Source organism: Pongo abelii, chromosome 21 (genome assembly GCF_028885655.2).
Source record: "Pongo abelii isolate AG06213 chromosome 21, NHGRI_mPonAbe1-v2.0_pri, whole genome shotgun sequence".
NCBI classification, from domain to species: domain Eukaryota; kingdom Metazoa; phylum Chordata; class Mammalia; order Primates; family Hominidae; genus Pongo; species Pongo abelii.
In genome coordinates, this window is record NC_072006.2 from 57,496,706 (window position 1) to 57,524,437 (window position 27,732).

Below are 27,732 nucleotides of genomic sequence, written 5' to 3' on the forward strand. Positions count from 1 at the left end.
GTGTTGAGATATTAAATTGAAAGGTTTTGTAAAAAAGAAAACAATATATGTTTTTTTCTGACACTGTAGAATGTTTAGTGTTCATTTAACCTGAAGCATGGCACACCTCAATGTAAATCTTCTCATCATTTGACCCTTTTTATTGTCTCTGCTTACCATCTGAAATAAGGAAGCTGGGTATTTGGAAAGGGGGGAGTTTGTGTATCTCAGGATTTTGACTTGTCTGTGTCTTCTGAAGGAGATACATCCTCTACATATTACACAGCAACTTGCTTTGCTCACTTAATGATATAGCATGGACACTCTTACAATTCGGCAGCTACATAGCTACATGGACAACTCTATGTTTTTACGCACTCACACGTTACATAATTACGATCACATTATATGATATTTGCTGCTTTTATATTTTTGTTGGTCATCTTCTCCCTCTTTATATACTGACCCTTTCACTGTTGGTCCCACCCCCTTCCCACTACACTCCTCTATCTCACCCCATCCGAAAACCCAAATCAACAACTTGAAGAGGACGTTCATACTTTATGCCATGGGAATATGACCTGTTTGTGACATTTATACTCTTTTTCTCTCCAGGCCATCTCTCCCCTGACAAAGAAACACACACACACACATATGCACATGCAGACACACAAACACACACACACAAGGGTTGTGGCACTGCCTTTTTATTTTTTAATCTATGTTTGTGAAAATGGCAAGCATCCTCCAAGAATGAAGACCTCAAATTTGTGTCTGGTTGCTTTTTGTCTTATTTTTTAAATTATCACATGGTAAAATTGACTTTCTCCTGTGGTATACACTTTTATGAACTTTCATTCATGTATAGATTTGTGTTATGACCACAACAGTGAGGACCCAGAAGAGCTCCAACCCTCCAGAAAACTCCCTCCTGCTTCCCTCTCCAGTCACACCCTCCCCCTACCCTACTCCCTGTCAACCTTTGATTTGTTCTCCATCTCTATCATTTTGTCTTTGAGTAATGTATATACATAGAAGCCCGCAGCAATTAACCTTTGGGGACTGGCTTCTTTCATGTAGCATAAGGCCTTTGTGATCTGTACGAGTTGCTGCCTGCACCTGCCGATTACTCCTTTGCACTGCAGAGGAATGTTCTGGTGTATAGATGCACTGCCGTTTGTTGATGGGTTCTCCCAAGAGTGGAGATTTCCTATGGTGCTGGTTAAGTATGTTTATTTTTATTTTATTTTATTTTATTTTGAGACAGGTTCTTGCTTTATCACCCAGGCTGGAGTACAGTGGTGCAACATAGCTCACTGCATCCTTGACCTCCCGGGCTCAAGGATCCTCCCACTTCAGCCTCCAGAACTAAGGCTGGAACTACAGGTGTGCACCACCATGCTCAGCTAATTTTTTATTTTTATTTTTTTGTAGAAATAGGGTCTCCCTATGTTGTCCAGGCTGGTCTCAAACTCCTAGGCTCAAATGATCCTCTGACCTCAGCCTCCCAGAGCATTGGGATTACAGACATGAGCCACCACACCCAGACAACATGTTTGTCCCATTTCTAGTACTTCAGTTTTAGGTAGTGTATTCGTGTGCTTTCTGTTGTTTATAACAGAATATCTAAAAGTGGTCAATTTATAGAGATATGAATGTATTTATTATAGTTACAGAAGCTGAGAAGTCCAAGGTTGAGGGGCTGCATCTGGTGAGGGCCTTCTTGCTGGTGGGGACACCCCACAGAGTCCCAAGGTAGCACAGGGCATCACACTGCGAGAATGCTGAGTGTGTTAAGGTGCCATGCACAAGTCTCTCTTCCTCTTATAAAGCGACTAGTTGCACTCCCATGTTAACCCATTCATTCATTAACCCTTTAATGCATGAATGGATTCATCACCTCTTCAACGCCCTACCTCTCAATACTGCCAGGCAGGGGATAACATTCAAACCATAGCAAGTAGAGAGTGTATATTGGTGCATACATTTACCAAATTAAAACATGGAAAAAACCAAGAGATCGAAGAGCTAGTTTTTAAGGGAACTTAAAATTAATTTGAGCTTACATGGCAGATGGACTACTGGGAATAATAACTCCTTCCACCATGTATTGGCTACTTGCTGTATGTCAGGCACTGTGCTGAACACTGTATTTCAATATTTTATTACCCCTCTTAAAGCCCACTTCAGTAGACACTCTTAATTCTGTTTTATAGAAGAGGAACCTGTAACATCAAAGTAGTTAGAGGAAAGTATCCAATCCTCCCTCCCAAACACTGGAACTTTCCAGCAGTTTGTGCTTCTCTTGGCTTGAGTTAAGAGTTTCAAGTCTCTTTTCACTCAGTAGTTTAGATAAACTTGATATTATAGTTTCCTTTCATTCCTCTAAGTGATGCAAATTGCTTTACCCAAAGAAAGGCATCACATTACACCATTACAGGAAAAAAAAAAAAAAAGTCTACTGAGGAAGAAGGGGAAAAAAGATGTTTGGATTTTTTTTCCCCTTCATTTTTTTTTCTACCTGATTAAAATGACGGTTAGGATCCATTTTCCCCTTCTTTCTTGTTAAGTGAAGATATTCTGATCTTAAATACAGAAGCAAAATGAAGAAAAGAGATGATCAGTTATGTGGTTTAATGGATTGATATCGTCTAGATGATTCACAAAGCAGGGAGGGTGGTGTGTCTGCCCTCCTCTGCCTGCCCCTGTCTGTGTGGGGATGGCGCTTGGGTTCTGAAAAATTAAAATACATGCAATGAACCCGTTACCTGCTTCTATTTCCCACTGTAGTTATCCTGGTTTGCCTTTATCATTGATAATAACACTTCTGCAGCTAAAAATCTAAGAATTAGATTTACAAAATACCGAGAAAACTGCTAACAGAAATTTTTCTTCTATTACCTATGTAGCATCCACAGCCGGGCAGACAGACGGATAATATATTCATGTTTCTTTTTTTTTTTTTCCATCCTAAACACTGTATATCGAGTAAATAGTTTTCCCCAGGAAGGATCTTGCTGGCTCCGTCACCAAGAATTCAGCTCCTGCAGGTTACATAACTGTTTGTTAGGCATTGAAGAGTTCAAGATTCCAGTGTCTGTGAATAACTGATATAAATGGAATCACTTTGTAAATGGCTGTCAGGAACTGCCCCTTCATTAAGGAGCCACGTCTAGCCCATCACAGTTGCCACCATCCCTCTCTCACCCATCAAATCTGCTGCTGAATCCTATTTGGTCTACCTCTGAAGTGGCCCTCAAATGAGTCCCTAACTCTCTTCACCCCCACGGCTGCTGCTTCATCCAGGATTTTGTCACCTTTCAGACGCATTCATATCATTGCCCTCTAGCTGATCTCTGTGCATGTAGCCCTTCTAATCCATTCTTCTTATTGGCATCTTTGTAAAGCACAGCTCTGACCTGATCATGTAGTTCCAAAAATACTACAGATCCCAGGGCTCCAAACAATATTTCCAGAAGTGTAGTGGATAAGATGCTTTGGAGGAATATACAAATGAATACATTTTATTTGAATAGTTGTGGTATTTTTAGAGCTATCTTTTAAAAATAAATATAATAAAGTGTATTTTTAAGTGGGCTACTTAAAAAAGAAATCCCCAAGTCAGTAGCTAGTCAGGACAAAAATTGTGAAAGTGGTCCACAAATGACTAATGTTTGGAAAACACTGGCAGAGGCAGAAAATCCAAACTCCTTAGCCCAGCATTAACAATACTTCACATATCAGTGGCTGGGCGCAGTGGCTCACGCCTGTAATCCCAGCACTTTGGGAGGCTGAGGCGGGCGGATCACGAGGTCAGGAGATCGCGACCATCCTGGCTAACACGGTGAAACCCTGCCTCTACTAAAAAATACAAAAAATTCGCTGGGTATGGTGGCGGGCACCTGTAGTCCCAGCTACTCGGGAGGCTGAGGCAGGAGAATGGCGTGAACCCAGGAGGCGGAGCTTGCAGTGAGCAGAGATCGAGCCACTGCACTCCAGCCTGGACAACAGAGCGAGACTCTGTCTCAAAAAAGAAAAAAAAAAAAAAAACAATACTTCATATATCGGTTCCTCCAAAATAGCAAATAGTCACCTTAAGATCTGTCTATTCTCCCTCCACACAAGCTTTTCAACCAGAGCTTTTCTCTCACGCTTAGTCACATCAAACACTCGGCAGTTTTTTCAGCACACTGAGTCCTTTCATATTTGTGCTCTTCCTCCACCCACCCACCCCTGCCAACATATTGTTCCTTTGATCTATTCTAGATTGTATTTTTCTACCTGGTGGATTTCTATATATCCTTCAAAACCCAGTTTACATGTGCCAAACTTTGAGAACCCTTCTCTGAGTCCCTCAGGTGGAATTCACCAGGCCTCTGAGCTGCTACACTCTGCTGATAACATTCAACACCTGATGTTCTGGCTGTTTAAGTAGGTGTTTCCTTCAGTCCCCAGCACTAAGGAACCCCACAGGGCTGTGCCCAAGTCTCTGTCTCTATTGACCAGCGGTGGGCATGGTGCACAGAAAAGGGCTCAAACATTTTCTGAACAAATAAGGAAATGAATAGCTGAGTGAATCAAGGCAGATTCAAGCGTGTCTACAGGACAGGGAGGTCTCACACACAACTCATCTGACAAAAGGAATTAATCACAACACACCATCCTCCCTGCTAAGTGGGTCTGAGAAAGTTGTTCTGACAGTGTTTCTAAAGCTACTTAACCACAACTATCTTTTTTTCTTCTTTAAATTACTCTGAAACATTTATCCTTAGCAAATGGTGACACAGCTGCACAGATGCCTTCACGTAACATTCACAAGACTTACTATAACTGCTTGCTCTCTGCCTCTCCTCCCCACCAGATTCTCGGTTTCACCAGAGCAGAGACTAAGGCTATTTTGTTCATTGCAGTATCATCTGCTAGTACAGGGTCTGGCTTATGGTAAGTACTTGTTATTTCCTGAATAAATGGCATCTAAATACATATTCCATGAATTTATGTGGCCACCAGACTATCTCGATTTTTCCTTGAAGAAAGAGACTCGGCAAGGTGAGGTGAGAAACCTCCCAGAGGCGGCCCCTTCAAAGCAAGCCCTTTCTTTAAAAAGTATTTGCCCTGCGTTTACCCTGCCCTGCTGTGGTACCAGTTGCCAGCCTGGAGTACTTTCCTTCATTCTCTGAATTCCCACTGTCCTCCCAATACAAATCAATCTAATTCTGTGTTACTGGCCAGCATTTTGCTTTCAAGTGGCAGTGATCAAAAGTGGAATCTTCTGTGTCAGATAGAGGGCTTAGCAGAGTGGCCAGCACATGGCAAGGCCTCAAAAGTGCCATTATCATTTACAATAATTTATCATGATGTTTACGCTCCTAATGATAATAAATGCTATGTGCAAAAAACTTGGTTCTCTTTTTCTGGTCCCTTTTATCATTTTATGTCCAGTCCTGAATCCATTCGACTGTTTATTAGGATTCACACTAAACCATACCTATCAGTGACAGCTGCCCTAAGAAGCTTTTTTGCATGTTTCTCAGCATTTAATCATTTTAGGACTTTGCTACAGAAATTCTCTAATCCCATCCTCTTTATGTTTACTCATGCATGTACTTTTTATCTGGCCATTTTTTTGCCTCACTGGATCTTAATTTTCTCAGTCCTTCATTAATTCGTTCAACAAATATTTACTGAGCACCTACCCTATGCACAGGTACTGTTCTAGGCTCTGAGTGCACAGTGTTGAACAAGACAAAACAGCTTTTACCCTCATAAAAAGTTTACTGTAGTGGGGAGAAAGACAAAAGGAAGAAAAAAGGGAATAATATGTACATAAATAAATATGCAATATATATATAATATGATATACTAAAATATGTTAATAGAATATAGCATTATATTTAAAAGATAGAGGGGCCAGACACGGTGGCTCATGCCTGTAATCCCAGCACTTTGGGAGGCTGAAGCTGGCAGATCACAAGGTCAGGAGATTGAGACCATCCTGGCTAACACGGTGAAACCCTGTCTCTACTAAAAATACAAAAAATTAGCCAGGCGAGGTGGCAGGCACCTGTAGTCCCAGCTACTCAGGAGGCTGAGGCAGGAGAATGGCGTGAACCCGGGAGGTGGAATTTGCAGTGAGCTGAGATCGCGCCACTGCACTCCAGCCTGGGTGACAGAGCAAGACTTCGTCTCAAAAAAAAAAAAAAAAAAGAGGGACAATCACGAAGGCCTCAACCTCAGTCACAGAGTCAGTGGTTTCTTGGTTTAATTCCTGGTTCTGACCCCCATGGCTATATTCCCCGGCCTTGCCAGGTACCCAGCCAGATCTGTATTATCTTATGACCCAAACAAGCTTCCCACTGACCTTTGCACGCTTCCAGGCTTACCACTCCTCAGGCTTCCCAGACCTTCTGCCATTGGTGGTTCTGATCTGTGCATCACTCTGGGAAGAGGGAGAGCTTTGGGGGCAAAGCACGCCAGGTAGAATCTGTCCAGGGAAGGGGTGAGTTGAGGGACGGTGTGGACAACAGGTACTCCAGGGTCTTTCCCAAACCCGTCTCTTGCCCATCAATCAAAAATGAAACTCTGTATGTCTTGCATTTCAAAGGCATGCTTTAGCCACAGAGAACTTTCTGGAGATTCCTCCTTGCACGGTGGAAACGTTATTTAGCACAGCATCTTAAATGAGGTAGGAGGTATGGGAATATTTGTTAAGTGTTTGAGACCATTGGAAGCTGACCACCAAGGAGGTTCTGGGAATTTAACTCCATTGATAGGGATGGTGCAGTGAGCCACGTGGGTACCACCGCTGTCCCTTGGTGAATGGAGGACACCTACAGCTCCTGAACAGACAGCAGAATGAGCTCCAAGGAGCCACCCCAGGCCAGCAGCCAGCCTCCAGAGTTGTCTGATTCTTCATGGCCCTTTTTCAGACTGGCGAAGGCTGGTAGCCCAGGGCATCATTAGTATCCTTCCATCACTTCCTCATTAGTTCTTAGATAGTGTTTTAATGACAGCTTGAGAGGCTCTGCATCCTGGCCTCCTTCTATTTATGATCCCCACCGTGTTAATGTGCACTTAATGAGAAATTCTTGTCTTGCTTGTAAATCCTGTAGCCGGCATTCAATTTATTGACAGATGTTTGCTTGGATCTCTTTAAAATTACTTCATAAATCTTCCCGGATAAAAGGCCTGAAGTTTGGTTATTAAGACAAGGCCTTGTTGACAGTTTCATATTTAACTGTTTAGAACTCAGCTGTCAGGGCTGCAATGGGGTGTATGGCCAAGGGGCACAGGGCCTGGGTGCTGTCTGCCATCTTTCCTGCACCTATCCGGGCCCTCCCTAGTGGAGTGTGTCTACTGTTTCCTGCAATCCCCTCAGTTAACTGCTGGGTGACCTCGCTGTGCCTTGCACTTATTCATTTAGCATATCAGTGTGTCAGCGTGATGAAGTGTTCCAGCTGATAGGCGCCAAGGGCTGAGTAAGCCACAGTGCCTCCATCACCGGGGAGAAGTGTTGATGGGAGCCCAACGCTGAGGTCGCCCTTCCCACGACAGCCACCAGGCACCAGCTGGAAACCTGTGGGCTTCACCTCCATCTGTGGGCAGGAAGCAAGTGGATGTTGGGGACGGCGGTGGGGGGCTCTGCTTGGAAGTTTTAAGACCACGTTCATCTTTTGTGGCCATGGACTTTTCAATACCATCCTAAGTCAAGATTTTTTGTTGTTTGTTGTTGTTTTTGTTGTTGCCCACGACAGAAAACTCACCTCAAAATGACTTAAGGAAAGAGATAAAGGAGAAGAAAGATAGTTAACTGGCTCATGTGATTCAAGAGTACAGGGGAAACTACCTTCAGGCCAGGTGCAAGGGTTAAGGTAATTTTGTTTCACTCTCTTTCTAGGGTCCTCCTTCCTCTGTATCAGCTTCACTCTCAGATCCTGTCCTGGCCCCAGCAACTCCACAGGGCTTCCGGGTTCAGACAGGAAGAACAGGCGAACAGAAGGCCACGTGCTTCTCTTCCAAATGCCCAGGGGGAAAAAGGCTAATTAAGTCTCATTGGTCCCACCAGGTCACATGTACAGGCTTTAGCCAATCACTGTGGTCAGAGGTAGGCTATGTTCTGATTGGCTAGGTCTGAGTCACGTGATGAGTTCCAATACAAGCACAGGAAGGAAGATGAGGTGAGAGGATGTTCTCTAGAGAAAAAGTGGGGCTGTGTTACCTGAGCCAGTCAACACTAAAACACATGTTCAGATATTCTGATCAAGTTCAGAACAACAGCCTGCTTTGTCTAATGTTCGCATTTCATTTTGAAAAGTTGTTATACATTGGCAGCCTCTGAGCTGAACTACTGAGGGTGTGACCTACTCATTTGTAGAGTGCATTCAAAAGATTAAAGTTCCAGAAAACCCTGGAGAGGCCAGGCCATCGAGAGGTCCTCTAAACCCACCCACAAGCCAGTAACAGTATTAGGATGAAAAAAAAAATGCCCTGCTTAATACTATCACAAATCAGCTCATTGCATGTAAGACGATAATGAGCACTTGGGCCTAAAATAGCGTGTTTTTTGCTTACTTGCTGGTGTCCTGTCACGTTGCATTGCTTGAACTGTGTCAGATCGCATTGAGTAACTTTGCTTAATCCGGCACTGACGTGACCCGCTGCTTTGCAACACTTAAGACAAGTGTGTAGGGGCTTTTCTCCTCAATCCATTTTGTGCGTGTGTGAGTGCTGTTTACCAGATGAGGCATATGTAAATACTATTCAAATTGAAAACACATCTACCATTTAAGCTAGAATTTATTAAGGGGCCTATGGGAGGGAAGGCACAAGAAACATTTACTCACAGACCCCGACAGGCTTCTGCAGGAGACTCACTCCTTTGCCCCAGAAAATGCCACGCTTACTAAATTCTGATATTCACAGTTTCCTATGTGGAAACTTATGAAAAGTTTAGGGCACACTATGGCTGACAGGCGGAAAGTAAACTTGGCCATGATTTTCTGTTGGGCCAACTCCCCATGCCCCTGAGCAACACATTCTTCACAAAAAATAATTGTAATAATCTTGACTTAGAGTTGCCTTGTAATGTAACCTCCCAACGGGTTCTCCTTGCCCACTGCGTAGACACAGCCGATTTATCAAGACAGGAGAGTGGCAATAGAGAAACAGTTTAATTCACGCAGAGCTGGCTGTATGGGAGGCTGGAGTTTTATTATTATTCAAACCAGTCTCCCTGAAAACTCAGGGATTGGGGTTTTTAAGGATAATTTGGTGGGTAGGAGGTTGAAAAATGGGGAGTGCTGGTTGATAAGTTTGGAAATGAAATCATATGGAGTTGAAATTGTACTCTTGCACTAAGTCAGTTTCTGGGTGGAGGCCACAAGACCAGATGAGCCAGTTTATCCATCTGGGTGGTACCAGCTGATCCACTGAGTGCAGGTCTCTCAAGCACTGATCTTAGGTTTTACAATAGTGATGTTATCCTGAGGAGCAAATTGGGAAGTTTAGAATCTTGCAGCCTCCAGCTGCATGACTCCTAAACCATAGTTTCTAATCTTGTGGCTAATTTGTTAGTCCTGCAAAGGCAGTCTAGTCCCCAGACAGGAAGGGGATTTGTTTTGGGAAAGGGCTGTTATCATCTTTATTTCAAAGGTAAGCTATAAACTAAGTTCCTCCCAAAGTTGGTTCGGCCTATGCCCAGGAATGAACAATGACAGCTTGGAGATTACAAGCAAGATGTAGTCAGTTAGGTCAGATCTCTTTCACTGTAATAGTTTTCTCAGTTATAATTTTTGCAAGGAGGGTTTCAGTAATAATAACAGCAAACACTTACACAATGTTTGCTATCTGCCAGTTACAGTTTAATCACGGTATATGTTTTAACTGCATGAATCCCTGCAACAGCCCTATATTATTAGGTATTATTATTACTCCACTGAGAAAACTGGAGCACAGAGATGGTAACTTGCCTAACAAACCATAATATTCATGGAGTTGAGCTTTGAACCCACACAGTCTGACTCTGGAGCTGTGCTCCAAATACTATACTATGTTCCTCATACTATGAGGTTATATGGATAAACACACTGACTGAAGAGTCATGCCACTAAATAGTATTACATGTATTAAAATGTATGAAAGATGAATTAAATATATATAATAATATATAAAATACAATACAGATATATATGTAGCCTAAGTATTTTTAAAAACTTTGTCTTCAAAGAATTGAGTCCAGATATAATAATTCACACCAACAATAATGTTTATTAAAAGAAGATGAGAGAGGAAACAACAGCAAAATTAAATTTTGTTAAAACAATAAAATGAAGCAGGGAGAAATGTAATTTCACAAGAATGTATTCAGCTAAAATTGGAGTGAAAATTTGGGCCTGAGGATCCTGAAAGTTACAGCACAAGAAAAACAGGTGAAGAGTTACAATGTTGGCCTCATCCCAAGGTTCAAAGCCCATGCCTGTCTCTCAAGACAAGCCCAAGAGAAATTTCTCCCATGGTTCCTCTGATCAGGACATGGTGGGTGGTGAGAAACATCACTTTCTTTTAAAGAAAGAGAGTTGGAGGAGGACCAGGGCCCGATAGAAATCCCATGCATTCGTGTCAAAATGGCAGACCTACTCTCTTTTCCTGCACAAGATAATATGGCCTCTGTTTTTCTTTCCTTGTCTGTACAAATGTGCTGTCTTCATTTGTGTTCCCCGAGAATGACACCTCATATGAAGAATTTGAGTACACATTCTTTCTTTGGTTGTTGATCCTGGGAAACCCTAATAGCAGAGTGGGGCCATAAAACAGGAAGGGAAGGATGTTAATGAAGGGTGAGTTATCCAGCCTGACAGCCCGGTGGGCAGCAGGAGCTTCCTTGTGCTGGGGAATTCTAGAAGAGAGTGTAGAACACACACCTCAGAGTTATCACAGTGAGGGCTAAGGATGCTGGGGCAGTTTTTCACCAAATCTTCATCTGTCATTGCTTGGAAGCTTCTAGGGACATTATTCTCCAGCATTTCCAGCTTGCCCTGTATGGGAACAGCCAGACAATTGCCCTTAACCAGAGAAGCACAGGTAATCCCAGAAGAATGCTTGGGAGGGAGAGGTACATGCCTAGGAAATATGCACAAGGCACAGAAAAAGTCTAGCACGGATAATTGTGGCCCTTGCCTCCTAGCACAGTTGTAATGATTGAATGGTAATAAATGGAAAGCACTTGGACTGCTGTCTGATTTGAGAAAAAACTTAAGAGTTGGGGAAAATCATGTTGGCTCACAATACTAAAACATCTAGGAGAAAACCTTGAAGCTTCAGGAAAGCGTGGATCCAGGCACTCAAATATATTGGGCTAGGCAAGAGCATGGTGGGAGGGAAAATAGCCTGTGCTGAGGGGTGCAGAGCTTGTGGAATACAGATAAATTTTAGAGTTTGATTTAGTAAAGACCACGTTGTCTTTGTGGTCCATTTCATATCTAGTATATTAAGCAGATTCATTGTCAGATACTCAAAGTGAACTCAAATCATCTGTGAATGCAGTTGTGGGGCAGGGGGTGGATGAGTCAACACAATTTGGCATCATGTAGCTAAAACCACCAGTGGTGTGATGGATGGTTTCATTTCTCCTTGGACTGTTTTGGCATTGTGTAGACAGAGCCTAAATTGGTGCCCGCACCTCACACTAATCATGCCCAGAGAGAGATAACATGGAGCTATTGAGATCCCTAAGCAGCACTTTGGCACACACACTATCTAACGATATCAAGAGATGAGGGAGGCCTTTGAAATGAGCTTTCGTGAGTGAGTAATGACCTTCAGGATGTGGCTCAGGATTGTCTTTTGAAACTGGTATATCTTGATGGATGATTGAAAAGCTGCTGTCTTTGGTATAGTTTTTGCAGTTTTATATTTGGGGATGTGTAATAAATAAATGTGTAATTGCCCTCAACATGATGCAAGACCAGGAGGTGAGGATGAGATAGAAGAGTCCTATAACAGCATAAAATTTTATTAGGCTCCCCATTGGTAGGCAAGTCAGTGTTGTGTGAACAAAGAATAGTCTGTCTTAAGTTGACCAAAACAGAAACCAATACAATGAGGAACAAATTCCACCAGGTGATCTGCAGGGAGGTAGAGGAGCGAGGCGGGTGTGAAGGATAGGTACTCTCATTTTTAAGATCTTTATGAAAGTAGTTTCAGGACCCATATTAATAACTGCAACAACCACCTGAATTATTGACTTTATAATTCTGAAGATTAACCAGTTAGTATTTATAAAGCATCTGAGGTTATTTTTTCAGTTGATGGGAATAGCTACATTTCAGTGGCCTGTAATTCTTGTTAATTCATTGATGTCTTTTCTTCTTCCATTTTGATGCTAAGGTTGATTTTGTGCCCAATGTATTAATTACATGCTTTTTGTTTTTTATTCTTCGTGATCTCAGCTCAGCTTATTACATATTTTTTGTTTCCTCATGTGATTCTCATTATTGGCTTTATACATGGATAAATCTATCTGTCCCTTCTAAATTAACTTTGATCTCTTTTAGTGACAATTGATGGGTGACAACCTTAGATATTATACATGGTGTCTGGAAACTGGGCTCAGCTTTCTTTTCATCCCGTTTTTTCCGGCAGGTCAAAGAATGTCTTTAATATCTCTGTATAAACTCCATTTTGAAGATTTGTATGTTAACAGTTTTGTGCTATCATCTACAAAAAAGGCATAGACACAAAAGTTTAATTGTAGTCCTACCTTCTTCAATCCAGTCTAGAAACTTAAATGTTCACAAAGGTTTAATAATATTGTTTAATGAATACTAATTCAATATTTTTCAAAGCTTTAATAATGTCATGTCATAATATCATTAGAAAAGAAATTTTTGATTGTTGGTTGCCATCTCCCTGTGATAGTAATGTGATTTGTGTGAGACTAAGATTTCTTTTTGTTTGTTTTAAACCAATATTCAGTTCCATCATATCTATGCATAAGACATGCATAAAATAAGTGGTGGGTCTATTTTTGTTGTTGTTGTTTGTTTGTTTGTTTTGAGATGGAGTCTCATTCTGTTGCCCAGTCTGGAGTGCAGTGGTGCCATCTCTGCTCACTGCAACCTCCACCTCCTGGGTTCAAGTGATTCTCCTGCCTCAGCCTCCTGAGTAGTTGGGATTATAGGCACACACCACCACACCTGGCTAATTTTTGTATTTTTAGTAGAGCCGGGGTTTCACCATGTTGGTCAGGCTGGTTTCGAATTCCTGACCTTGTGATCTGCCTGCCTCAGCCACCTAAAGTGCTGGGATTACAGGTGTGAGCCACCACACCCGGCCAGTGGGTCTATGTCTTATAACAAGATTTGTGTTGTTGTTACACAGCTTAAAATAGAGGCATTTGCACAAACCTGATAAATACAAATGTGTCTTTTGGAAAGTCCCTAAATTCCTACAGCTAATATTTTCTATATCATACTATTTAGTGTTTAATTACCTACCAACTTCAATTGATCCCATGAATGTTATTTCTCTTTGGGGATTTGATCTCAAATGTCTAGAACAGTGGTTCTCAACTGGGGCAACTTTGTTTCTCAGGGCACATTCTGCATTGTCTGGGACACTTTTTATTGAAACAACTAGGGTGGGGAAGCTGTTAGCATCTAGCGTGCAGAGGCGAGAGTTGCTGCTAAGCTTCCCACAGTGCACAGGACACCGCCCGCCACACAGAGTGATCTGGCTTCCAACCTCAATAGTGTTGAAGATGAGAAATCCTGCACAGGAAGAATTTCGCTTTATTTTATTTTATTTTATTATTATTATACTTTAAGTTTTAGGGTACATGTGCACAATGTGCAGGTTAGTTACATATGTATACATGTGCCATGCTGGTGTGCTGCACCCATTAACTCGTCATTTAGCATTAGGTATATCTCCTAAAGCTATCCCTCCCCCCTCCCCCCACCTCACAACAGTCCCCAGAGTGTGATGTTCCCCTTCCTGTGTCCATGTGTTCTCATTGTTCAGTTCCCACCTATGAGTGAGAATATGCGGTGTTTAGTTTTTTGTTCTTGCGATAGTTTACTGAGAATGATGATTTCCAGTTTCATCCATGTCCCTACAAAGGACATGAACTCATCATTTTTTATGGCTGCATAGTATTCCATGGTGTATATGTGCCACATTTTCTTAATCCAGTCTATCATTATTGGACATTTGGGTTGGTTCCAAGTCTTTGCTATTGTGAATAGTGCTGCAATTTCGCTTTCTATTTCTTAATTTCTTGTTCTGGACATAGTACAGGTCTGACACCCTGTAGATGCTCATATTCAATTTGAGAATGTGGCTGAGTTTGCCTATTAAATCAGGACCCCAAGTGGATCTAAGTGCAGTGGTTTTGATTGAAAGAAAAAAAAAGTTTTTGCATTCAATATGTATGGATCATGGGGTGGGGGTTGATACAAAATAGAAAAAAAATAAAGATAAAGAAAATGAAGCCATCTCCCAATCTTTCCTAAGATTGCCATCAACATAAAAGGCAGATTATTAATCTTCTGGGGACAATCTTTGTATGGAGGTAATCCCTTGGGGGTTATTGGAAATTTTATTGCTTTTCATTGGGCTCAGTGTAAAACGGGGTAATTTAGGCTTAACAAACAAAGCTCGGCTTGACTCACTTTTTTTCTGAGGCTCCCGAAAGAAAATAGATTTCTCACAGAGCAGGAATCAACCTTTTCCTCCATAAATCACAGGAGGAGGTGAGAATTTGGCTAATATCCAGAGCACTGCAAAGAAATAAACAATGCAAAGCAATCTGTGGCTGATTTGATGCCAGTTTCTCCGTAGATACATATTTCTCTGTTTTGATCTTATACATTCTTCCCCCCCCCAAGCTGAAACTTTTTCTGTCTCTCTTCCAGTCTGTCTGTTAGGCGAGGCCTTGGGAGCAGGATCCTGACAATGTACTGGTCAGCTCTTTTAGGTTTTTTTTTTTTTTTTTTTTTTTTAAGTTGATTTCCTGTTCTGGTGAGCCATACATCACTGACATCCCGGTCTGTGCTGCTTGTCTGTGACAGAATGACAGGTGTCATTTATCACTGGGGCTTGCGGAAGCTGTGGGAAGAGGGATTGAAATTTTTTTTCTGGAAGGGCTCAGTGTCTGCCAGATCATTAAAAAGGGGGCTTTCCAAAGAAAGCTGTGTGTAATGTGATTGCACTTACTGTCAACGATAGGCTAAAAGAAAGAGAGAACATCAAAAGGGAGTGAGAGAAAGAGGGGGAGGAAAGAGAGGAGGAGTTTCTGCCAGGGGCATTTAAAGTTCTTGAGCTGCCAATGCAAGGATCTGCTTTAGTTCAGTTCTAGTGTGTGCATGCTAAATAAGTCCTTTAGAGATTTCCGCTCAGCTCATGGTGCCAATGAGGAGACCGTAACAGGAAACCTCTTTAATAGCACTTCTTCTCATCACATATTATGTAGGGCATGGAGACAGACTTGGTACTGTACAGGGCATGACTTGCAGTCCAATCATTGAATAGCTGAGGCAGGAAAACCTATTTGAACAAAAGCAGAGGGTCCCAATAAATCACGAGGCAAAACTGAGACCTGCTGGCAGGCTCCTTCTCCAAAGAGACATTTACAGCATCCTGTTTGCATAAGCACACTCGGAAAATGCCCAAGAATATCTCCTTGCAGCTTCTCTCCTCTTGGCATGAAGTCCGCCACCAAATGGATCTCCAGGGATCAGGGAATAGAGTCTGCTTATCATTTCATTGCAAAGGGGAAGTGTTCCTTATTCTACTCCCTGTGCCATTAAAGTAATAAAAAGAAGTTAACACTTTCATAGTTCTGACTATGTGCTGGACACTGCAGTAAATGTTTTACTTACACACCTCACTGTAATCTTCATAGCAATCCTATGAGATCAATATTTCTATTTTGAGGATGGTGTCATTGAAGCACAGAGAGGTTAAGTAACTTATCCAAGGTTGCACACTTCTTGGCAAAGCTGGGATTCAAATCTGGGTAGTTGGGGTCTGGAGTCTATGCTTTTAGCCTCTTATTGGGAGGGTGAATGATGAACATAATGGGGAGGCCAGATGATTTTGATAACTTCCAGATTGCAAATCTAACCATGCTGATTTAGGAAATTAACAATTTAGTGATGATGCAAACCAGGGATCTGCAAACTACAGCCAGTGAGTCAAATCCCACCCGAAACCTGTTTTTATATAGCTGGCGAACTAGAAAGAATTTTCACATAAATGCTTGAAAAAGTTTGTAAAAATCTGTTTTCTCTTTTGTTATATAAGTACCTGCACATATCCTCAATTTTGTCTCTTGTCTTGCAAAGCCTAAAATATTTACTAGCTGGTCCTTCACAGGGAGTGTTGGTGGCTTCTAATCTAAGGTAAAATCAACTACAGAAAAAAAATAAATAAAATAAAAATTGTTTAAAAAAATGAAAGAAGGAAAGAAAGAAAAAGAAGAAAAAGGAAGGAAGGAAGGAAAGGAGGAAAAGAAAAAGAAGGAGGGAAGAAAGGAAGGAAGGAGAAGATTTTAAAAAGAGAAGAAAAGAAAGGGACTTCATTTAAAAGCAAATAAGAAAACTAAGATCGTCACCAGTGGAGCTCTGAGGCCAACAGAAACACTGAAATTGGGCTGGCTTAGGTATACTTACGTGGGAAGGCCATCCTTTCGAAATAAGTTTTCCTTGACTGCTTTTCCACAAAGCCTGCTGCTTGGAGAGACAAATTAGCTATTAGGTAATCTAGTTAATTGACAAGTGACTTAACTAATTACCCTAACATGCTTATTAAATGTTACCTTTCCCATTCTCAACACATTGTTAGAGCATCAGTGTATTTAAGGCCTTATCATATCACGCTCTCTTGACAGCACATTCCTGTTAAAACAGAAGGTGCATGCAGTATGTTTTTTCTATCACTATTTTTCTCCCTCTGTGGTTAGAGTCATAAGAGATAGAATTGGGAGCTGGGTACATAACAAGCCCATCCGTATTAAGGAACAATGTCCTATTATACAGGTGCCTATTCACTGAGATGGCTCAAGAATGGACTAAGTAAAGAAATAATGCATATTATCAAGCCTTGGCTAATGGGTGTAGCAAAAGCTTAGAGAAAACTTAATCTGACTCTGGACTAGTCTTTCCTAGCTGGGAGGGCTAGTGCCTACATTTATACAAATCTACAAATTCCTCAACCAAAATTGTTCGAGGCAGATGTGTTTTACAGTTCAGAGTTTTCCAGATCTTAGAAAGAGAATATGGTACATATACCATGTAGTAGATAATACCTTCAGGAAGGAAGGTGAGGAATAGCATCTTGTATGTAAAAATATAAATATTTCTGCAATGAAACATTAGGATGACTAAATGAGATTTTTTTAAGCTTTAAAGAGTTCAATAGATTTCTCTGCTAAATGAATTACAAAAAATGAGTTTAAAAAAACTTTTGGTATTCAGAGCTTTTAGGATTTGGGGAATCAAAGATAAGGGATTGCGAACCAGGGTAAATGTTACTATCATCTCATGGCCTTTGTAATAACTACAGCCTTCGAGTTCTTTTTACATTTTATAGTGGTCATAATTGATACATATGGATACCATTGGTGATTATTGTTTAGCATAATGTGAGATGAAGCATGATATATATCAAGATACATACAAAATAATATGTATGAATATATTTCATTATAATTAATGCTTTTATAAAATACTAAGCAATGTAAGACAGTTGGAACTAAATACAAAGATTCTCTTCTGTTTAGAACTGAACTCGAGGGCAAGGTTGCTGTAAAATTGGAAGCATCATCTGGTCCAAGGTTGACAAACTCTGATTTATGCCAGAGCCATGCAGGTACCATGTACTAAAATCCTAAGATATAGATTTTTCACATTACAACATCCCTGAAGTTAGGATGCATCCTCCATTCTTCATTGTACAATAGTTTGATTGGCAACATTTTTTTTTTCACTTTCTTGACAGTGAAAGTAAAAAAGCATTGAGGAACTTAGATCCAATCCACTGCAGTCTCAGAGGTGAGCCAGGAAACCCAGGTGACTTAGGAGCTTACACGATTTCTACACAGGGCTCACTGGGGCTAACCCAAATTCTGATCCTGACCCTCACCCTAACTTTAACCCTGACCCTCACCCTAATCTTGACCCTAACCCTGCCTCTCACCCTAACCCTGACCTTTATCCTGACCCTGAGTTTGACCCTTATTCTAACCCTGACCCTAATCCTGACCCTGATTCTAGCTGAATGGCTGTCGCTCTACTGGGTGTTGCCGCACAGAAACACAGACCAGGGGTGGCCAATCAGATCTTTTGAGAGAAGCTAGAAATTCAGCCATGCAGTCTCACAAGATTTAACTGTTGTCAATTAAACTGTCGTTTATTAACCCTATGTAGGCCAAACAAGACAGGTCAGGTATCCAGACTGGATCTGGCCCTCCAACACCTAGAAAGATTTAATGAGTTGATTGACCAACATCACTCTGCTGAAATATGAAATTATGTCTGACACCTATGGTTTTATTTTTTGTCTGATTGGAATGACAGGTGAAATGATTTAAAAAGCCTAAGCCCACAAACTCAGGGAATGACAGCAGAGAGGGAGAGATATTCAAGTAAACATAATTACATTTATAACATGGTGTGATGCTACCAGGAGCTCTGAGGACCCAGAGAAGAATTGCCTACCCCATTCCTGCACAGGCAGGAAAGAATGCTCAGAGAAAGTGTTTCAAAGCTGACAGAAGAATGACTAGAGGGTGGTGTGGGAGAGAGGTTGATAGGGATATTCCAGGGAAAGGGAGCAGCATGTGCCCAGGTCCAGAATCCATCATGCCTCAAAATGCCTTTTCAAAAATGAAATCACCCATAACACAATCAGGACATCCTATGCAGCCATATGGAACCAAAATCAGCTGACCTATTAGGAAGTTGATAAGAGAGAAAAGAATATCTGCTGTGACCGTAGCCCCCGACACATCCTATAGCTCCGTAGCGAGGCAAGCATAAATGTCCCCAGCCTGGGATTCTATCAGAGCTCAAAGAGCAGGACTGTTCCAGCAGTGTGGCCAAAGCAGGCAGTGGCCTAGAGAGTGCTAGGCAAGAGGTCCTTGTCACCAGGTATTTCTTCAGAAGTTGCATGTGCCACTGTGTCCCTCTCCTGCTTGGTCAAGGCTGTAGATGACCACATCAAATTGTATATTGGGCTGTTACAGTTCTTGGACTGCAAGCAAGATCAACTGACTTGGTAACTTAAACAAAAAGGAAATTCCTTGGAGGGTTGCCAGTAACTCACAGAATGGATGCGAAAGGTGGACTAATCCTAGAAATGGGTCAATGTCAGAACAGACCCTGAGTCTAGAAAGTAGAAACTGCAGACCAGTCTGTTGAGGTCCCACCACTGGACTAAATGAATTGCTCTTCAAATTTCGTCATTTTCTTGTCTTCTATGGTCAAAATGCAAATTTCATGGAAAGAGTGTCCAGTTTGCTCAACTGGAGCCATTAGCTTTTGCTGCATTGAAAAACCATTCCAAAACTCAGCAGCTTAAAACAGGGACCACTTATTTAGTCCATGATCCTGCAGGTCAATAATTTAGGCTAGACTCAGCTGATGACTGGCTGGTCTTGCATGGCCTTAGATAAGATGGTTCAGCTTCTCTCATAAGGTCTCTCATCCTCCAGCAGGCTAACTTAGGCTTGTTCCCATGGTGGTAGTAGAGTTGTAAGAACAAAAGCCTGTAAGTCCTTTTGATCTAGTCTCAGAACTGTACTGTGCTTACTTCTATTGCATTCCGTTGGACAAAGTAAGTCAAAAGGCCAGCCCAACTTAAGCAATGGAAAAATAAATGCTATCTTTTAACAGACAGAGCTTCACAGTCACATGGCAAAATGTGTGTATACAAACAAGGCTAGTTTACCAGCAATCAGTCATACTAGCTAGGGGACTAGAACAGGGGACTTGAAAAAGAGCTTTATCAGGCTATATCTAATGGGGAGTAAGTAGCAACTCCCCCAAAACTTTAGTTTTGTTAGGAAAGGGGAATGATCTAAGTGACCAAAAACAATTTTTTTTAAGAAGTAAATGTTTTTTAACATTGCTCCTATGTATGATTCAGTAGAAATAAATGTCTTTTCCCATGAACAAAATTTGTTTCAGCAGTAAAATAAAAATAACAAATAATAAAATTAGGTCTCCCGGCTTCTCTTCAACTTCCTGGCGTAGCAGGAACTGTGACCTTCCATGCGCAACCACTGCTGGTGCCCTCTCTTGCCCAGTCGAAGGATCCAAACAGTGTGGCCCAGAGATTTTTGATTCAAAAATCAATTTCTGAAATATATGATGAAGTTTATCAATACTTTTCTTTCTGGACTACTCCATTCCTCATTGATCACTCCTGTCTTTGAAATCTGAATGCACTGAAATCTAGAGATAAGTATGAGAGCTGGGCTTGAGTCGCACACTTCCTGTATGATTCTGAGTCAGTGAACATCTCTAAAACCTCAAGGTTCTCATCTGCAAAGTGAGTACAGGAGTGTAGCTCCCTCCAAATTTTGTGAGCAGTCACTGAGACAGTCTATATAAAGCACACAGCATAGCACCTCACAAATAATACGCAACCAAAAACTATCCTTTGCTTATGCCATCATCATTATCATTACTGACATTCATTTAATTAGTTCTTCTGCCTCACTAGAAATTATGACATCTAAATATTACCTTCTGTATAAAAAATGCCTGTCACCTCAATGTAAGTTGGAAAAAAAAATTAGTTAATATGTGTGAGACTTTTTGTTTCTTCTAAGACAGGTGTTTGAACATGCAGTGATTTTTTTTTTTTTTTTTTAGTTTTGTCAGGAACTACATAAAGGTTAATCTCTTTTTCTGGCAAATATTTACTGAGTGCTTCCACGAGGACTGCTTGGGGAGCTCACCTGTGATTCTGATCTGGAATTGTACCCTCCCTGTGAAGTATTATTATATCAATTGGTTGACCAGGCAGGGAACACCTGACCTACCCCACTAGGTAATAGGGGAAGAGTTTAATAAAAAGACAATCAAAAGGTAGGAGTGGTGTTTGAGAAACCAAGAAGGGATATTTCAGTGATCTGAGACTGGTGTCAGAAAGGAGCCTTTGGTAGACGAACATAGGACTCATGGCAACCTGGTCAAAAGGAGCCCGTGGAATATATATTCCCACCTTTCCCCTCCCACCTGCCCATCCCCTTTGGACAAGCTCCAGGGGTAGCCAGAGGACAGAGGATCTCATTGAGGGGATATATCAGGGACAGTCTCCCAGGACACAGGTCTGGGAAGGAGGGTGCAGAATTAATGTTCAGGCAAGCAGAAGATACCTGGGACAGTTTGTTGAAGATCGAAGGAAAACTCAATGCACAATATCTTCCCACCTTGGGAAGACCCCACTCTGAAAATGGCTTCACTTTTTAGGACCTGGGACCAGGAAAAATTACGAAAGGCTTTAAAACCCCACTTGCCAGGGAATTTTGCACATTTCATTCCAGAAGATGGGTTATCTGGTAGATCTAAATGTTGGGCTAGACTCTACATTGGCCTCAAAAGACAACTAAGACATGATCCTGTTGTAAGTTAATGAGAAAACATTCCATCACTGGCTGTCTGGGTCACAAACTTGTAGCCTACAAGGCAATACCACCCCTGGATGTTTCTCTAATATTTTTTGAAACTTTAATTACTCATTCACTAATTAAACATGAAGAGGTTTTGCATATGGCTATAAATGCCTGTTTCTTTTCAGAAGTTAGAAACCTGACCCCATGAGTCTCATTTTCTCCTGGGAACAAAGGGCTGCAGCTGAGAGTGTGCAAGCTCTCCAGCTTGCCACAGTCCTCACCATTCTCTGTTATCTCTGATTAGCCAGACCCATGTATCCTTTACCATTTTTATTGTTCTTGCACTCTAAATTTCATCATGGTCATGTTTCTCTTTACCCATATCTCTATCAGCAATGGCCCAAAAAAGCTAGTTGAAGAGGGTCAGTGAGTTTTAAGCAAAATTGAAGAAAACATATGTCTCTGTGGAAGAAAAGAATCTTCCTACACATATACACAAAATGATGGTGTCTGCCTGGAAAGATGGCAACTCAGTGGGCCTTCTTTGGTTATCTTATTGGCTTGGGTCACATGGGCACTTGGGTTTGCAGTCCTGAGAACCCTATCCTTTTACATTCAAGTCACACATTCCAGAAGGAGAGTACTTTTGTGTGCACCATCTCACTTAAACCTCATAATAACCTTGTGAAACAAGCAGAGCAAAGCTTATCACCCTTTAACCTAAGAAGAAACTCAAACTAGTTCAGTGATTTTCCCAAGGTTACCCAGCCAGCAAATGTCAGGACTAAAACCCAGATCTCATCATGAAGGGCAAACTCCCATGATTCAGAGACGACTAAGGCTTGTGTAGCCCAGAAAGAAAAGAATTGCTCAAGTTTGTCCTACATTTCAGGATGAAAGACCAAATGTCGTGATTTCCACACTGTGCTGAATTAATACTTTTTCTTAATTTTTTTTTCTGGCCTACTTCATTTCCCCAATAGGTTATATTCTAAAGGCGGTCAAAGATTATAAGATAACATTTCTGTAGGTAGGGGGAAATAAGGGCTGTTGAAATGACCTGAATGTCATCTCTACCTCCAGGGGCAGATACCATCTTCCAACTTCTTTCTGCCTAAGAGAAGTTAAGCGAGAAGGTGCAGAGCTTTATTAAGCAGAGAAACATTAGACCTTTCAGCTGCTTGTGCCATCTAATTACCTGTGACTCCTGGCATCACATGCAAGCTTTATTACTGCATGTGTGAAAACTGCAAGTCCTGCTTTCGTATCTGCCCTTTGAAACTCCTCCAAACATCTACCTCTACTCAATTTTCAGTACAGCTAGAATCTTACCCTCTATGAGCAAAGAAGCTAATTTCTCAATTATGCTTGAAATTTAGTAATTCTAGGAACAATTTTTTTTAGAGCTTAGATCCTTACGGGCGTAAAACACTCTGATTGTGTTTAAGGATTCTACCTTTTATCAGGGTCTCCAGTGGGTTTGAACAGAATTACTTCCTTTGGCAGTTTTCTGGAACTCTCTATAAATTCATTTTACTAATGTTCTGTTGAACAAACCTGTTCTATCCTCCAACATTGAGTTGGTATTTTTTTTTTTTTTTTAAGAGACAGGATCTTGCTCTGTTGTCCAGGCTGGAGTGCAGTGGCATGATCGTAGCTCACTGCAGTCTGAAACTCCTGGGCTCAAGCAATCCTCATGCCTTAGCCTTCTGAGTAACTAAGACTACAGGTACACACTACCATGCCATACCCTGAATTGGTATTTTTAAAGAAAGTGTTCTCATCATGAAAATGTCTCCTGTGCTATAGGAAGCACTAGATAAAGTTGTTTGGTTAACACCAAGTGAAACTAGTGTTATGTATAGTAATGCATCTCAACATATTTACTCTATTTGATAATGAAACTGATTGACTTCTGCTTTTAGAGAGAGGGAGAGATGAATGGATGGTTCCTTGAGTGTTCTTCATGTATTTATTTATTTATTCAACTCACATATATTAAATACCTACTTTATGTTTCCTAGGCATTTGGTGGTCGCAATAAAGAATAGTAAAGGTTCCTGCCCTCAAGAAGGTTATACTCTAAAGGGAAAGAGTGGTGGGCAGTCACAGCCACAAACCAATGAATTTCAGGTAGTGAACACTGTCATACAGAGAGAAACTGAGAAATTTGAGTGGGGGATTGTGAATTACTGCTGCCTTGGGTGGATTGGTCAAGGAAGATCTCATTTGAGGAGGCGATGTTTGAACAAGATCTGAATGAAGTGAGGAAGGAAGCTGTGGGGCCGTGGAAGGAACAGTGTCGCAGGTGGAAGAAAACAGCCAAGACCCGGAAGTCACCATGGGCTTTGGAGACAGTAAGGAGACCCGGATGTCTGGAGCTGAATGAGGAAGGCAAAAGTGGAAGAGGCCACCAGGGGGCAGACTGTGCAGAGCCTATGAGATTTCATAAGGACTTTGGATTTCATTGGCAGAGTAATGGATGAGGCTAGAAGGTTTGGGGAAGGAGAGAAGCATCATCTGACTTACCTGTGAGCAGGTTGACTGCACACCAGTGGATGGACCCTGGTGGGGGTGAGCTGGGAGCAGGCAGGCAGGACAGGGCTGTGGCAGTCGGTGGTGGCTGGGGCTGGGCTGATAGTGGTGGGCTGATAGTGGTGGAGGTTGTGAGAAATGGTTGGATTGTGGGTTAATTTTTGAAGTTTGAGCTTATCAGTGGGAGAACAGGACACTAAGAAGGACATTGTTAGTGGCGTATCTTTTAAATGAGATGATCTCAATATCCCCAGAAAGTGGCTTCTGTTTTTACTCTATCAACATCCATTTCTAAGACCCTGCCTCATTGCCTGTCAGAGTGTCAGGCCCTGGAACCCTCCAGCTGTGATAATATCCTGGCCCTCAAGGACCACCCCCTCCCCCACCAAGGAAGGGAAAAGCTACGTCCCTCCTTCATCACCACCACCTGTTCTAGGCCACCATGGCTGCACACCCGGACTTCCTGTAGTATTTTCTCCCATGGCCTTCCCTGGCTGGTCTTTGCCTCACCTGCCCACTGTGCACACAAAAGCCACAACAATCCTTCTTTAAACCTCAAAACGTTCTTTACATTGACTCTCCCTCTTTTCCTTCATTACATTTATTTTTAAAAGAAATTTTATTTCATAACTATACAGGGAAAATTAGCAGAACTGACAATAGATAGAAAGTAAACATGAAAACAAATACGATAGGTACAAAACAAGGTTGTTGAATTCCAGCTCATTTATTTGACAGCATCTTACCCTCACAACCATGCTTTGTTATGACCATTATCTCATTTTAATCATAAGTAAACTGAGTCCCAGAGATATCAATTGATGTGCCAAAGTTCATAAAGCAAGCCAGGGAATGTACCACCCTAGTTTCCAGACTTAAATGCCAGGCTGAGCCTGTATTTTTGTCTTTCCCTCATCTTCTGTAGTGGAATCAGCAAAGTACAGCTCATGGGCCAAGTCCAGCCCAACACCTGTTTTTGGAAATAAAGTTTTATTGGCACACAGCCACTCTTATTTGTTGATGTATTGTCTGTGGCAGCTTCTGTACTATAATGGCAGAATTGAGTAGGTGCTACAGAGACTGTGTGACCCTCAAAGCCTGAAATATTTATTATCAGGCCCTTTACAGAAAAAGTTTGCCAACCCATGTTCTAGATAGAAAAAAAAATGAAGTACATCAAAGAGAATAAGTTATAGTTCACGGGACACACATAACATCTATTCTTCCCATGACTGCAACAATATGTCAGTTAAAGAGAAATAAATGTTTTTTGAATGAATGATTTAAAAAACAGGAGTTAAAAAAAAAACAGGAAAACACTTAAGTGACCAAAGTCAATAAGTTTTCTATTGTTCAGAATAGGAATTGCTCTTATGACTTTATTCTTTCAGTTGATTCTGACAGTAAATTTATTCATTTTTTTTCATTCATTTGACAAATATTTATTTAATGTCTATACCATACTAAGCCAGCACCTGTAATAGCAACAGCATGTTCCATGCTGAGCAAATCTGACATTTTTCTTGCCTGAACATTGCTCACCCTCTGGTGATAGACACAGTTGTTAGTCAAATAATTATAAAATTTGACTAGTCAGAGAAGTTGGAGGAGGCTTTCCTGAGGACGTTGTGTTTGAAGTAGGAGCTGAATGATGAGCAGGTGAAGAGGAGAGGGAAGTCCATCATCCCAGAAGAGAGGGTCCACATATGAAAAGGCCCAGTGGTAGGAGGGCAAATAGTAGGCCCTAGGAAATTCAAAGCAAGATGCCTGTGTGTCTGAAGAACAGAATGCAGGAGGGGGATATGGGAGAGAGGAGACTGGGGAGGCAGGTATCTCTGACCATACTGGGCTAAGAATTTCATGTTAAAGAGTTATTCTCCATCCTAAGAAAATGGAAAACATTGAAAGGGCTAAAGGGGGTGGTAGCTTTTTATGGGATGATCTTTCATCTTCATGGGTTCAGGAGTCCACATCAAATCCCTTATGGCTATGCTGAGTCTAATCCTAGTCATGCAAAGTATCTCTTTGTGTTCCATAATCATCTGTTGTTCAGTTCAGGCATTTACAGTATTGCTGGAGCCAAGTAAAGCATGCACAAGTACAGTATTAAGACAGACATTTTCAGGGCCGGGGGCAGTGGCTCATGCCTGTAATTCCAGCACTTTGGGAGGCTGAGGTAGGCAGATCACTTGAGACCAGGAGTTCGAGACCAGCCTGACCAACATGACAAAACCCTGTCTCTACTAAAAATACAAAAATTAACTTGGCATGGTGGTGTGCACCTGAGGCATGAGAATCTCTTAAACCCGAGAGGTAGAGGTTGCAGTGAGCTGAGATTGTGCCACTGCACTGCAGCCTGGGTGACAGGGCAAGACTCTGTCTCACAAAAAAAAAAAAAAAGACATTTCAGTTTACCCTTTCTAGATGAACCATGTGGCAAACTACACCTCTGGAAACATTTTTCTTTTGCTCACCATAGGCCCATCTTTTTAAAGTGTACCTCTTCATCTATTTATTCCCTACACTTAATCTATTTCTTTATAAGGTGCTAACAGGCCAGGTGAAAATTTCCACTAATCTATTAATAAAAGCAGACCAGTGATAGGCTTCAAGAATAAAGTCATGATAAAGTTAGCAAATACAGAGAGGAAAGAAACAGCAAAATGTTTGGGGTTTTTTGTTTGTTTGTTTGTTTGTTTTCAAGACATTGCTACTTGGTTCCATTAGACTCCTTTGATTGTAAATGACAGAAACCAACTCTGGTTATTTTCAGCAAAAAAAAAAAAAGAAGGTAATGCAAGGCTATCTGATGGAGTGGTATTTGACTTGAGAGCTCATTATTGAGGAAAAACCCAGCCAAATGAATGTCTGAGGAATGAGTGTCCTAGGCAGTGCAAAGATCCTGCGGTGAGAGCAAAAGAGGTGTCCCACAGGGTTGGAGGAAAGACCCATGGGTGGGAGGAGGGTGAACATGACAGGGAGCACTCAGACTGGTGAGACAGGGCTTTGTAGCTCATGGTAAGGAGTTTTAATTTCATTCTCTGTGATAGGAAGCTTTACATTGTGTAGTAGTCCGTTTTCACACTGCTATAAAAATACTACCTGAGACTGGCTAATTTATAAAGGAAAGAGATATAATTGACTCACAGTTCTGCATGGCTGGGTAGGCCTCAGGAAACTTACAGTCATGGCAGAAGGCAAAGGAGAAGCAAGTAACTTCTTCATAAGGCAGCAGGAAAAGAGAGTACAAGCGAAAGAGGAACTGCCAAACACTTATAAACCCATCAGATGTTGTGAGAACTCACTATCATGAGAACAGCATGAAGGAATCCGCCCTCATGATTCCATCACCTCCCACCAGGTACCTGCCTCGACACGTGGAGATTATAATTCCAGGTGATATTTGGGTGGGGCCACAGAACCAAACCATATCATAGGGTTTTAAGTAAATGAGTGATATTATTTGAATTAGAGTAGAGAAAGATCACACTTTAATAAATAATTACTCTATCTCAGGCACTGTATATCCACCTTAGGTCCTTCTCCTTTAATCTTCACCAATGAATGGATACAATTATTATCACTTCTCAGATTAGTAA

At 41.4% G+C, this 27,732-nt stretch overlaps 1 protein-coding gene and 1 long non-coding RNA gene across 5 annotated transcripts in view; one reads left to right on the forward strand and one right to left on the reverse strand.

Annotated features, from left to right (window-relative positions):
- Nucleotides 1-27,732, forward strand: part of TSHZ2 (teashirt zinc finger homeobox 2) — a 519,460-nt gene that overhangs the window by 161,650 nt on the left and 330,078 nt on the right. The window lies entirely within an intron of this gene.
- On the reverse strand, nucleotides 679-7,986 carry LOC129052154 (uncharacterized). 2 transcript variants are annotated; one of them, XR_008517017.2, is made up of 4 exons: nucleotides 7,826-7,986; nucleotides 6,341-6,463; nucleotides 5,676-5,756; nucleotides 679-3,023 (listed from the first exon to the last, which is right to left on the reverse strand). It is a non-coding gene; the product is annotated as an uncharacterized LOC129052154 (long non-coding RNA). The 2 variants fall into 2 exon arrangements; XR_008517018.2 differs by lacking the exon at nucleotides 5,676-5,756.